Raw genomic sequence first — 12394 nt, 5'->3', positions numbered from 1 at the left:
TTTTGTGTTATAGACGCTCATTTATCTCCTGACACCACGGCAGCACATTGTGCCTATTTTGTATGTATCTGACTTATGCCCCTCCCTTTCCCTCATAACTCGCCGTGAAATACTCGCAGCCATTTGACACAATTAGGCGCACTCTTCCCACCACATCACATCCTACTGGATGGCCCTCATTATCACGAGCGCTTGCCTTTTAGATAACTTATAATGAGGCCGAAAATGTTTCACGTTTTGCTTTTGCGCAACACCGATAGTTCAAAGAGATCCACTTCCAGCTAATTAGGAGCTCCAACACCGCTCTCACGCGCTTTTCCTGCTTCTTACGGGGTTAACAGCACCGACATATGGATATACGCTAGACAGGATCCCAGAGCCATTATGTCAAGGCAGTGACAAATATCCCTGAAGTATGCGTCCCACAGTAATGCGCTGCACTGTGACGGAAGAGATGTTGGAAGCCAGCGAAGGGAGATTTTTCCTTTTTTATTCCCCAGATGGAGCTGACATCTGCACTTGTCAAACACCTGCTCTACCACCTCGCCCTGCCCCGGCGGTCTGATGTCGGAGCAGCGGCTCACTCCCGAATGTTCCCACGTAATCCGCCTGGGACCGCAGACCCGCACTGCATTTCAGCACCTGTTTGGATGTGCATGTGATCCCGCTCGAATTCTTTTGGAAGCTGGAGGAAGAGGAAGTTTTCCCACCAAGGAAAAAAAAAATAGAATGCATTATATGGATGGAAAGTTTTATTAAGCATGCCCTGATTTATGCACCGATCATACGCCATTACTTTACGTGTACATCATATCATACCGCAATTACTTTACGGTTTTCTAAGAGCACACAGATTCATTTCCACTCCCTCTTGCAAGGTGTCGATCTTCCTGGTTGAGCTTTGACCTTACTTGACCATCACAGTGGCTGTGTTCCACTCGAGCTCACCTCACTGGATTAAGTATCGGACATCAGACAACCTGTGTGTGTGTGTGTGTGTGTGTGTGTGTGTGTGTGTGCGTGTGTGTGTGTGCGTGCGTGTGCGTGTGTGTGTGTGTGTGTGCGTGTGTGTGTGCGTGCGTGTGCGTGTGTGTGTGTGTGTGTGTGCGTGTGTGTGTGTGTGTGTGTGTGCGCGTGCGCACGTGCGTGTGCAGGGCTCTTCCTTTTCCATAATCCAGTTCCCTCGCTCCGCTGAGTCATTCAACGAGCCAAAGTTGCATGTACATAAAGTCTCGTGACAGACACGCACTTACACGGACATTTAACTGTCCAGAACCCCGTTGGCAGAGAATTGCACGTGTTGATGACAACCGACGCCTGCGCTGCGAAGTCATCCGGTTGCTCAGCATTTAAGAAAAATCCACGCAACCCCTGGGCCCCCCTTCTTCTCCAAACCACGTACGTAGAACTGAGCTCCGATTTCCCAACGCTGCCTGGCTCCCGCCTTGCTACCTTGGCAGGACGGTTAATGGCCAACAGGTGCTGGTTTATGCGCTGCTGCCTCAGCTACTTACCTTCGCGGCAAATGTATTGCAGCGGTCGTCACGGTGGGATTTTACTCACCCATTGATTTGTCAACCACCTAACACTTTGAGTGAGCTGTGTGCGTGTGTTTTTGTGTTTTTGTGTTTTTGTGTGAGTGTTTGAGAACATATCAACAATTGCATCCTGAACGGCTGTAAAAGTCCAAACCTTTCCAATGAGTTCACAGTTCTCTATTCATGCAACTCCTGTTGATAATGTTAAGGCTACGAATAAGAAGTGCAATTCATGTGTATTGCTTTATCCTCCTGACAGGGCAGAAATCTAATGACTGCGCAACCTACACGGCTGGACAGCACACATGTTGGGACGTCTCATACACAAACATAGATGTACACAGGCACGTACACACACAGCTACAATCATTTATCCTAATGCATCATGCACACATGTAAATGTTTGCCACACTTGAAATGCCACCAGAATAAAATAATGAAAAAAACCCCGAATAACTTTCAGTTGTGTTGTTCACAAAATTGCATTATATTGTTAAATAAGCTTGAACTCCATTTTGTGATTTGACAGGAGTTAGAATTGCCAAAATGTAATTCTTTCACCTTCACACTTCAATGATAACATTTTGAAATGTCATTGTTTTTGTTTGGTTTGCATATTCAACAAAAATGGACATGACATTGATCAGTGTATATGAAATCAAGTAAAAAGGATAGCAATGGTGGGAATCTTGAAAGTGTGAAATTGTAAATTCCATATATGTGTGTATGCACACTGTTTTTACAGCTTCCTGCAGAAAAATGCACCTGTTGGTCATTGAAGGCTCATGGGGTACCGTCATCTAATCACCAAACAACAAAAGAGTAAAACAGCATACGACTAATCATCCATAAATGGGACATCACATTGATTTTATATGATTTTATTTTCAAAAAAGAGTTGTAAATCCTGAAGAATACGCTTCACATTTTCATTGAAAGACATGTACTGTATTATCTTAATTATTATATGGATACTCTTGGTCAGGAAAAACTGAAAGTAAATCAGGGTTAAAAAGGCAAAGGTCACCCATCCTCCGAGTGAAAGATATTTTCATTTAGACTCCGAAAGCGCAGGGTGGCTCATGGGTAGATAATGTGAGGGTCTCACCGTCTTGGCATTGCTCTGCAATTAGTAGGCCATGCCAAGTGTTTCCAAGAAGTCTGCGGCTGCTTTGTCTTTCTAAATGAGGTCAGCTAATCACCTGGCGAGGGCGCAAAAGGTTCCAAAGTGGGAAGGCTTTGTTTGGAGGATGGCGAACCTTTTCCCCGTCGCCTTTCCAGGGAAGATAGAGTATACAGTATATGAAGGATAGAGATGGATTTACCCCTCCTTTTTTGGGGGTTTGTTCAACCCATAGTCATTAGTGGGCTACATTGAGGAAGAGGCAGGAGGAGGAGGGAAAGAAAACGTGAGGCCCTTTGCGGGACCTGAACCTTTTCAAATGAGAGTGCGCCTTTTGTTTTTGCGAGCCTGTCAAGAACGGTCACCTAATTAGAGCTGATATCTCTGGCCAAAGAGAAGCCGTTTGTTAATGGCTCTTTACTGAATGTTCTTAATGAGTTTAGATGGCCATTGTGCGACACAGAGCTCCTCTAAGACAAGAGCGCAGACGCACACACACACGCACGCGCGCGCACACACATATAGACACGCACAAAGTGAAATGAGGGCAAGGAGGCTATGACTGTGGACCAAATATGAAGGTGTAGCAAGAGCTGTGAAAATCATGGCTGGAATCAAGGCAGGTCATTAAGGTTGATGTGGCCATAGTTTTGAGTGCCTATTTTCAACTCCTGATTGACATTTGAAGACAAACAACACACACACACACAAATGTACTTTGATCAAGTCACGTCGAGTTCCTGACAATTTTCTTCTGCAAACTCTCTCCTGCCTCAGCACCAACCCCCTCATCGTTGTTTTTGGTATTTTTTATTTATTTATTTTTATCTTTTTGGGCTGCTTTTGTTCATGCCTCAAGACTGCAGCCTCGTCTTTCTTGTCAGTTCTGCGGAGAGGGAACGCGCTTGTTAGCTGGCATGGATGCTTTGACTGAAGACACTTTGGCCACTTGCTTATGGAAAGAGTCAAACCACAACCTGGTTTAATTGTCACATGGGCAGTCCTGGGAGAGGTCTTTGCTGAGGTCCAGGCCTAATAAATATCAAAAGCTCCTCTCATCTCGGCTCCTTCCCATCCTCGTCTTGCTCACCAGTGAGAGAGAAAAAAAGAAAGAAAAAACTTATAAATTATCTCAGACTTTCTCTTCTTGCCTCACAATCTCTAGTTATTTTTCTGTATTTGTCCCAGAAGTTTTCATCAAAGCCAAGCGCTGTCTGAGGCCTCGCGCAAGACCATCCATGCAATTTATAGATTTGATGTTTATAGAGGCTTGCTGTTCCTCGCTTGATTTAATGAGAGTCTAAAGCTTGAGCAAAATACACAGCAACACATGAAGAAACATCTGCACGCCTGAACGGCAAACAAGCTGTCCCTGCAGTCAGGAAGAAAGAGAGAAGACAGACGGGGAAGTCCAACTTGATGCAACTTGATGCTCCCAATCGGGCCACCACGCTACTGCATAGCGATACGGTGCCATAGAAAATTGATTTAAAGCCCTACGCAGCATGTGCACGAGGTGTCAACAGTGGACTCATTGAGAGGAGAGGGGAGCAAACATCCCATAACGTTACGTTCCATTCAAACGGAGCTCTTTAACACGAAGCCGCAATTGAAAGGCCACGCCTGTCACAGCATGCATAAAGACACTTTTATGCTGCAAATGCAGTCGGCATGAGAATGCTTCGAATCACGTAATGATGATGATTACGGCATGAACAGCTTTCACATCTGAACTGGAGTTTGCTCACCTTGTTCAGACAGACACAGGCAGGTTGCTGACATCATTTCAACCGCCTCGGTGTTTATCTTTTTTTTATCAGGACAAAGCCCGAACCTCAAAGCGTAACATCGAGCTCATTCGTTTTAATTTATCAACCATAGCCATCGGAAAAACAAGCGCACGGCACATTTGATGAACGAAAATACGTTCAAAGTATGTTATGACAGTTGATTTACTTATTAGCAAGAATAGCCCAAAATGTTGACCCTGAAGGCAAGCCTGTTCCAACTGGTGAACAACAGCATCACTCACATGAAAAACAAAAACAAAAACAAAAAATCATCAAGATGATCGAATGTTGGGCCATGAAATGCACTTTCATCATCGTCTCTGTACACAGGAGACACACTGCGGCGTGGTTTCACAGGGTGTGGCAATCAATGTCATGTCCATTATGCGAGGACATGAGCCTTTTCTGTTGCTGGTCCCTCTCTCTGGAATGACCTCCCACTGAACATTCGGCAAGCCTCCTCGCTGCCCATCTTCAAAGCCCTCCTCAAAACTCACTTGTATTCTTTGGCATTCGACTCAGCATGACTTAGATTTGTTCTTGATTTTACTGTTTGGTGCTTTCTACCGCCTTTATTACCGATTCGTCTTACTTTTTATTGTGAGATGGCTGTTTGAAAGTGCTCTATAAATACTGTTGACTTGAATTGACTTGACTTGGCTTTCTAAGTCTCAAAACTTGTGAACATACTGTATTTGTCTGAGTAAATTAATGGAGGCAGTCAAAATATTAGACACAACTATCTTTATGACACAGTAGAGTTTTACAGACTATGGTCACAATCATGATTGATGATCACCATCCTGCCCATCAAAATGGTAAATTATTCATTTTAGCATGTATTGTATATCATTATGTGGAAGTGGACAAGAATTTTCACTGCAAAAGCCATTATGGCAGTGGAGCAGTTTACTACTCAGAAACAAAATGCCATTGCCGTCAACTTGTGTTCATTCTTATTAAAACCCCTTTATTTTTGGAAGTCGGTGCTGTATTCTTAGCTTAATCACAGTTTTGATACATTATTGTTGAAAACGACTTTAAATCATGGATTCATACAGGATATGGGCTAACCTTGGCGCTTACTTTCTGTAACGAGATGCCACCGGCGGCCATTTTGCATTGCCACTGACGAAGCGCACCCAATTTGAAAAATTTGATTTCTCTGCAGGATTATCACGTTATTTACAGCAAAAATCCCACTGTGTATGGCATTGAGTTGTGCCACTAAGTCTGTGAGAAGCGCTGAGTGCACGTTTCAAGAATGTGATGTTAAATGTTCTCTTCTTTTCAAATGGCGACGTTTTATCTTCGAGCGGCTCTCATTACTCCATTCAGGGCAAACGTGAAATGTGCATCGATAACCGTATTTATAGCTAAAAAAATAACAGAAGGTGTCAGTACCATGGGTTCCCTCCGACTGCATGGCTTGGACACGAGCTCCGATTGTATGTCTGTGCCTTAAATACACCAGTGTATGTATCTTATGTTGACTGTGCATTGTATTTTTCTCATGTGAATGAATTACATGTATTTATGCAACCATAATGTGCTTCCTTCAAGACAAACTGCTGACAATTCCTGCTGCATGGATGCATGAGGTGACTTAGGTCAGATTGAAAAAGGGACATTTCCTGTGAAAAAGAAGAAAATAACAACTCAGTGCTCGAGGGTTTAAGTGTCAGCCATGAAAGATGCACACAGACAGTCGCCTTCTCAGAAAAAACAAAGAGGGTTTAAGCTTTTAACGCCCTCCCCCCACCCCTTCCCATGCAGTCCTTTTTAATAAGCACACTTTGGGACAGCTTCGGTTTCCTCGGTATCTTAGGTGAAACCGGGCAGAAACTTCCAATAAAGAGGGAGGGGCACCAACAAGGAGCGACCTAGGAGGAAGGTGATGATCTGCGTGTTTTTTCTTCTTGCAAAGCCACTTTGTTAACCCAGTTAGTGTTGTTATAATAGCCACCGCCATGCTTTATGGACTAGCCGCAATTAGATTAGTTGTTTGTGCTACTTGGCGGCGGCAGGATGTGAGGAGAGAGGCACTTACAGGAAGTCCAGCTGTTGATTTCAAGTCTGGACAAAGAGACGCGTCGGATGGTGCTTTAGCATGTCATTAAGTGAGTGCCGCAAGAGGCTAGACTTTTTTTTTTAATGCTTTAACGCTTGACACTGTCAGTCTCGCCGACATGTTCGAGATGACAAAGCCATGACAGCAAGAGGGTGGGCTGCGGCACAAGTGATGAGGTGACCTTGGGTCACCATCAGGAGGCCACGCCACTTCCTTTATGACAGCGTGTGATGAGACAGCCAACATCGATTGTCAGAAAACTTTTCATGGACTGCCTTGCTTTATTCAGGAAATGGACAAAAAGTAACCCAGAAGGCCTGAGAGTCAATCTTGGAATCATCACCACGCAGCGTGCAGTGATAGGGGTGTGCCAACCTGATCTCACAAAACATCAAATACAGTTTTTCAAGAGCTTTGGGCAGAAATGTACCCCTGTTCAAACAAACCTCTACAAAGCATGGTCTCACATTTTGTGATGGCAGATGTTTCTAATGAAAGCTCATCATCAAAAGTGTTGCGGGAGTGTCAGCTGCTCTTTGGTCCGCACCTAAAGCAGCTGTGCATCCAAAGCAAGGCATTAGCTACAAACCTAAGGGCAACCAGGACACATCTTGCAAACATGTTGTCTGTCACAAACTTGTCTTGTGATGAGAATTTCAAGCGTATCTCTTTATCTGATCTGCGGTCATGCTTTGTGCACCATGAATCTGCTTGAAAAATGATGAGCCGTGCATTTGGATTTGTGACTATCTGAACTATGGCCATGATTACGGCTGCCTAGTTTTTGTTTGCGAGTCTGTCTGTTTTCGGGATTCCACAGAACTTAACTGATTCCCTGAGCCCCTTGTGGAGGGCTAGACAAGAAACCCAGAAGAAACTGATTACATTGTTGTGTGACTGAAGATAAAACGGTTTTCACAGAAGCTTTTGTTTTCCTGTAATTTGCAACATCTTTCCCCATTTTCCATTGGTTATTACATAATAGTCGAGTGGTTAGCACGTCGAATTCACAGTGCAGAGGTACCAGGTCCAATTCCAGCTCCGGCCTTCCTGTGTGGAGTTTGCATGTTCTCCCCGTGCCGGCGTGGGATTTCTCCGGGTACTCGGGTTTCCTACCACATTCCAAAAACATGCATGGCAGGCTGATTGAACACTCTATATTGTTCCTTGGTGAGAGTGGGCATGGATGGTTGGTTGTCTTTGTGTGCCCTGCCATTGACAACCAGTTCAGGGTGTACCCTGCCTATTGCCCGAAGACAGCCTGGATAGGCTCCAGCATGCCCGTGACCCTTGTGAGGACAAAGCGGATTGGAAAATGGATGGATGGATATGACATAATATTGAAAAATACAGGCATATGCAGAAGGTGGTTATATACAGCAAATGTTTTAAGGTTTTGCTGCAAGGCTGAAACCTGAAGGTACTACATGTATCACATTAGTTAGCCTTTTAACATTTTCTAGTATCAGTGTGTGCCTTTTCAAAAGGTTACCAAAATAATGTTACAGATATGGTCGCGACACCATGGCTCAAGAAATCTAATCTGGTGAAGGCCCAAGACTTGGCACAGACTGTATGAGCTCGTTTTTTGGGGGGTTTTTTTCAGCTTACGCACCAGTGTATTTTTTGTTGTTGTTGTTCTTGTGTAATTCTTTGTTTGTTTGTTGTAGACAATTTTTAATTTGAATGAACCTATTCAGACAAGATAAATTCCCCAAATAAAATCACTAATTTTACAAACAGACCCTCGGCAAATGCTTGTGCTCTACTGGGGGACATTCTAAGCATAAAACAAGTGTGTTGTGTGTTTTGTCCATGAGTCCTCTTTTGTAAGAGTTTCTCACAATCCATTTAATAAAGAAAGATTATTTATGTTACGTAATCTGTGACTGCTCAGATTTCACATCACGGACTGGATAGTTAGTAGTAGTTTGCGTTTTTGGAATTAAATATTTTGGGGAGCACCCTGCCTCGCCTCTGTGCTGCCTTGCAATTAGCTCCTCACGGCTGTGGATTCGGGACAGTTTGACTGTAATGCCGCAAGCTCCAATTTCACCTTCTTCACAGATAGGCATATTTTAAAAGGGAGATAAGCAAAGTTTTCAAAAACATATCGCCATTGTCAGGCGAAATTATCGCACATTCAAAATGATCACTTTTCAGGAGAGCCCCAAAAATGTCATATTTTTAAGCATTATTTTCAACACAGTAGATTGATCAATATTTGGTAAATATAAATAAATAAATAAAATAACCACAGGTGTGGACTGGCCATGACTCCAGATTTGTTAGGAAATATGGATTTCCCCAATTGTGACAGAGCAGGCTCCAGCCTGCTTCCAGTGATGCATAATTTCTAGACAAACAATATTAGAGTCGATTTATACAGTAAAGGACCAAATACACATTTCTCAACTTTTTGCTTAATGTTTAATAAAACAGAATAGTCAGACATCGACTTTTCCAGCTGACTGACCCAAAAATATGTGGTTAATGTTCACAGGCCAGGTGAAACTCATCTGTCAACGACAGCAGACTGCAAGTTAACCATTGGAATTTGTTTTTGAAAGGCAGCTCAGGTGAAAGTGTGAAAATGTTTCTAGTTTAAGAAAATGAGGCTGACACTGAACAAAGCACTTTTGACAGTGCTTCTACAAGCTACACGATTTTTTTCAATGTTTTTACCTTCTTCTGATGCTCTGGCCAAAGACTACAGATGAAGCAATTATAGGAAACGCATGGTGATTTATCAGTGTACATATTAAATTATCAAGTGTGCAAAAGTGTCCACAGTGTAGTGGTATTTTGGTTTGACACATCCATGAAAGATCCTGTGCTCTTTGTGCATCAATTATGCATAAATGCAGATTGCACTGCTTGTGGATTAAAATCCAAATTCTCCCCCAACCAAACCAGGAGCCAGATTGTGCTGTGTTGCTTGCCGTAGAGGAAATAAAGGCATTGTGACATGCACGCTCCCTCCTCCTCACGACACCTTCATTTAATCGACTTACAATGTTTGAGCTGTTTGCCAAACGTGTCGACATCATCAATTGTCATGTTGGCAAATAGCGCAGCCGAGCCGCTTGTGAATGTTTATCTCTTCTCACACTCACCCACCTGCAAAGAGGTGCTGTCGGGAAATCTTTGGACCAGTGGCGCCTGTTGCTAAGGAACCGTGTCATGATTGGTTAAACGCACCACCTCAGAGCAGATAGCGACACAGATGCTCCATGTCTCCCTCCTACCACAGTGGCCCTACAACACAGGTGACTTGAAAACAAGATCACAACATAACCGGGCACCTCGGAGGCACGAGGCTGGCCAATGTCTCCTTCCGAAATACACCAGCACAGTTTAATATCTTCGCTAATGTGATTGGTGGAGCAGATACCCTGTGAAGGATGTCTTTAATTCCAGACGGCACTAACGTGGGCCCCCGAACTGACGTCTCGTCACTTGATAAGCAGGGCCATTTCTTTGCACTGCAGTGAGGGTCGCAATAATGGTTTGTGATGCAAAAGAAAGCCTTCCATTGAGAAGAAAGACAAGAAAATACACCATGTCACACACAAACTGTTTGAAATGCTTGGAAAGGCTGGAACACACACAAACGCATCGAACAGACTGACTGCCAGGACCGTAAAACATGGATCTCCAATGTACAAGGAATCTGGTCATATGAGGTGGGCCATGGGAATTTTCAAGATAAGTGCAAGTGATGGATCAATTATCACTTAGTCTGTCACTACAGGCCTGCTAATCAATCTTTTAAAGAACTCCCCTTTCACTGAGTGAATTTCTGCTGCTGTGAGACTCACTAAAGTTGTACAACCCTTTGGAATACATGAAATGTAATTGCATGCTGAGTGAGTGAATCAGGTCCACCGTGGACCAACACTGTTTTATTTATCAGACGGGGAAGGTCAATTATAGGTGAGGTGATGATGATGATAATGTGGGTGACGAGCTGAGAGGTTCTGTCAGATGATCTGGACGTGATGTAAGCAGCACCATGCTGATATTGCCTGCCATTACGTCATCCGGTGTGGAGATGAGAACGAGGTAGAACTTATGAATGCACCTTTTGGAGTGATGAAATGAATCGCTGGTGGAGGGAATCGCCAAGCTGACGGGAGCGTCATCAAAACGCCTCTGCTCTGTTAGATGTGCAACATTCTCATCAGCAAAGATTTGATGATATCCTAAATGCATCCACAGTATTCTAGCTGTGGTATTAGTTGGACAACAGGAAGGGAATAACAGTTACTTTGCTGCAAGTCTGTTTAGTGTCCACTTGATCTTGCTGTCAATCACGTCCGAATGACTGTCACCACTTCTCAACCCCACCCCATACCAACCCCACACCATACCAACCCCTCCACCTAACAAAGCCTACACACACACACACACACACACACACACACACACACACACACACACACACACACACACACACACACACACACACACAAACACACACACGCACGCACGTGGTACATAGATACAAGAGTGATAAACAGAGTAGCAGGTAACAACGGCCATTGAGTCTTTGGAAGTGTCTATTGATTGAGTTTGTTGTAACAGGGGGGTGTAGTGGCTCATTGCGGCCAGCGCTACTATTGATGGGCTCAAAGGTTCTGCTCCTGAGGAGAATGATTCGCTGACTAAATGAGCCACCCTGGTGCCACAGCTTGTCGTAGAGAGTGTGAGAGGATCCGATCGATGTGGCCCGGATATTGTTCTTCTTCCTCCTTTCAGCCATGGTCTCCAGGTTGTACAATTCTCGACCAAACCACAGACAGGGTCTTCCTCACCACCTCCATGATCCTGTTTTGGGTCACCAGTATTGAGGCCAGCCCACTAGCACACAATCGCAAAGAAAAGTGCACAAGCAGCTGTAGGCCGGTAAAGGAGCTTCAGAGATGTCACCCTCATCTATCCCTTCCTATGGATGTGGACCCTCAGATACTAATCGGAATCAAATCAAATAAATATACAGATATATGTATACATTTGTGTCACCAGCAATTGATCGGACAAACCAAAAATGTTTTCACCCAATTATTTACGAAAAAAAGCAACAACAAAAAAGATTTGACAGTGGTCTCTATTTTTTTTTCCAAAGCTGTATACACTTGAAAGCATTTCATGGAATCGCAATTACAACAGAAAGCGCTTTACACAGTCATTGCTGTCAGGCAGAGGGCCACTGGGCTAGTGCTCACCTGAATGCAATATTTAACAGTGTCAGATAACCCAACCTGCACGTCGTGAAAATACCTGTTTGCCTCAGCTCTGGAGAAACGACAGTCCTCGGTCTCAAGCTAACCTTCAAATGTTAATATTTCATTGGGTCGTGCTGATATGTTTAGAGAGCTCTCTGCAGAATCAAGGATGGGTACGCTGGAGGGGTTGCAAATCCACTCTGTACAAGGAGTATTCTTGTACCTGTTCAAACATGCTGTGTTAAATTATTCATCCAGAAAATAGTGAACACCCATGCTTTTACCTCCAAACAGTGAAAATGCACCTTAGCGCACAAATAAGAGGCCCATCACTGAGGAGTCGGGGAGGGGGGGGGGGGGACTCAGCGAAAGCAACACGGCACAGTAAAACAAAACCAGCACTTGGCTGCTAACCTGTGCTGTCATTGTCTGTGATTGTACATGAGAGTGGAAGGCCCACATGTGCTGATCTGGCGAAGCTTCTGCTCACATTGCCAGGTGAGCGCTACCTTTGTAAGATGCTTCTTGAAGGGACACTTGAAAAGAATCTGTCAATGTTAAAGATGCAGTAAAGTTAGTCGTAACTCGTTTCCTTTGGAGGAGCACTCTAATTAGTAAATGACAAATGTGTCTTTAATGACAAG

The 12394-nt window shown here is 43.9% G+C and overlaps 1 long non-coding RNA gene across 1 annotated transcript; it reads left to right on the top strand.

Annotated features, from left to right (window-relative positions):
• Nucleotides 1-257: 257 nt before the first annotated feature.
• On the top strand, nucleotides 258-11578 carry LOC127595915 (uncharacterized). The gene is made up of 2 exons (XR_007961352.1): nucleotides 258-1398; nucleotides 11284-11578. It is a non-coding gene; the product is annotated as an uncharacterized LOC127595915 (long non-coding RNA).
• The last annotated feature ends 816 nt before the right edge of the window (nucleotides 11579-12394 follow it).

Source organism: Hippocampus zosterae, chromosome 2 (genome assembly GCF_025434085.1).
Source record: "Hippocampus zosterae strain Florida chromosome 2, ASM2543408v3, whole genome shotgun sequence".
Classification (NCBI taxonomy): Eukaryota; Metazoa; Chordata; class Actinopteri; order Syngnathiformes; family Syngnathidae; genus Hippocampus; species Hippocampus zosterae.
The sequence above is the reverse complement of the archived record's forward strand: the minus strand, read 5'-3'. Positions and strand labels throughout refer to the sequence as shown.